Here is a 2,500-nt window from a genome sequence, read left to right on the forward strand (position 1 = left end):
GCTCAGTTTTGGCCTGGAGCTCATGCGTGCAATGCCAGTGAGAAAAACATGGCGGCACTTCCTGTTGATTTTCACATGAAAGTTTTGCTTAATTTAAAGTCCCTAAGCGACTATAAATGTTGTGGCTTCCATATATTGATGTAAAAGTGCCCCACGAAGTAATGAAGCACAACAAAGTTACTCCACATTACCATTTGACCACTAGTTTTACATTCTATGCTAACAGGGTAGCTAATGTAGCATTGTAAATGATCCAGGGAGAAAGGGGGAAATGTTGTGATTTCAGTCCGCCTGAGGCAACGATTTTCGTGGGGAAGATGATCTGCATCTCGGTGGCATTGAACCACGCCCCCGTGCCTTATTTGGCTCGCTCAGCACGTGCGTCCTCAGTCCAATCGCAATGCTTTATTTTCCCCAGACGTTTAATCGCATTTAAGTGAAAGTGCCATGTATACACATCGCAAAATAACTCTTAATCCGATCTATTTAAATCGCATTTATTAAATCGGACTTAAAAACATCATGTACACGTAGCCAATGTCTCATTGATTAGTTTATGGAACTTACTGTTTGTCTGTTACGGTCCACGAAGACAATATCCACGTGAAAACGCAAACGCCTGCAAACCACTGTTTTGACAGAAAGACAGTTCACCTGTCGCCTACTCTGTTTTCTTCCCAAAGCGGTATTTAAAAGTATTCCATGAAATCCAACATCAACGTCACTTCAAATAGGTGACAGCATCATGCACACACATGAAATAACACTTCAGTGAGGGGGGGGGGACATCACTGCTCTCATATTAATACTTTAATTAAAGTGAAAAGAGAATTTCACATTTTAGTTTATTTAATGTAGGCCTATGTAAAATTGCAAATAGCCTATTCATTGAAATCTGTCCAGAAAGGGTTGTAATGTTTGCCTGTTTTTTATGTTTGTAATTATTTTTATTTTTTTTAAATAAAAAAATCGTGATTTAAAAAAAAAAAATAGCCTAACAAAAATAGAGATTTTATGTTAAAAAAAAAATGTGATATGGGATGGACCGATGGCCCCCCTAGCTAAATTCGCCTTAGGTCCCCACATTGCTAAATGTAGTGTAAGGGATTATTTTGAAAAGACAGTAACATGTAATCAGCAATGCATTACAGTTTTTCAGTAAATTGCCCAACACTGTTGAAATCCTATGGTACTTTTTCAAATCCAGGCTTATACAGTACATGGTAGGCTTATTGATAAATTGCCTTGACAGGTTATGAGGAGGCCAAGGGGGCGTTTGGGCAAAAAAGGTTCAGAACGGGCATAGACGGACGCATCTGTTGTCCGCCTGTCGGACTTGTTTGTCAGGGCTTTGACTGGGCTATTCCAGAATGTGTATTTCATTATTATGAAGCCATTCTAAAGTCGATTTGCTTCTAAAGTATGGGTTGTTGTCTCATTTCAGCACCTATCCTCTTGTGTGCTTCAACTGTGTGACAGACTACCTCACTTTTTTCTGTAAAATATCACAATAAACTTCTGAGTTCATTGTTCCACTGAAAATAGCAAACTGAAAAGGGCCCGAGGCAGCAAGGTAGCCGCATATAATGATGCTCCCGCCACTATACTCGAAGGTGGAGATGATGTTTTGGTGAAGGTGTGGTTCTCCAGTTCTCCTCCAAACATGACATTGTGTGTTCCCCTGAACAATTCAACTTTGGTTTCAACTTTGGTTTCAACGTTGGTCTACAGAATATTTTGCAGTAATTCTATGAAGCATATAAATGCTTTTTCGCAAACCTCAAAGGTGCAGCAATATTATTTTGGACAGAAACCCCATTAATTTTAGATTGGCAGAATGAATCCCATTTTTAGCTATTCTTGGTTACATCTCCTCTTCTGAGTATGGTGGCGGGAGCATCATTATATGCGGCTACCTTGCTGCCTCAGGCCCTTGACAGTTTGCTATTATCAGTGGAACAATGAACTAAAGTTTATTGTGATATTTTACAGAAAAAAACCCGAGGAAGTCTGTCACACAGTTGAAGCACACAAGAGTATGGGTCCTGAAATGTTACAACAACCCATACTTTAGAAACAAATCGACTTTAGAATGGCTTCATAATAATGAAATACACATTCTGGAATAGTCCAGTCAAAGCCCTGACAAAAAACAATTGAGATTATATGGCATGAAGTCAAGAAAGCTATGCACTCCAGACATCCCACAAACCTTGCTGACGAGAGGCAGTTCTCTAAAGAAAAGGGAGACAAGATACAAACAGATTGTTTTGTTAATTTGATCTGCAACTACAGGACAAGTCTGGTTGATGATATTGCAACTAACTGAGGGTTAAAACCTACTTAATGCAAGGGTGTACTTACTTATGCCCTGCTCTCCTGTGAATGTTATGGCCTTATGACCAATAAAAATATGATAACATGTAAATGTTTGGGTGGAATTAATTAAAGCAGACTTTGATTGTTCCTTCTTGAGATTTCCGGGAAGATCAGACCATGT

This window comes from Engraulis encrasicolus, chromosome 19, assembly GCF_034702125.1.
Source record: "Engraulis encrasicolus isolate BLACKSEA-1 chromosome 19, IST_EnEncr_1.0, whole genome shotgun sequence".
In the NCBI taxonomy this organism is placed as follows: domain Eukaryota; kingdom Metazoa; phylum Chordata; class Actinopteri; order Clupeiformes; family Engraulidae; genus Engraulis; species Engraulis encrasicolus.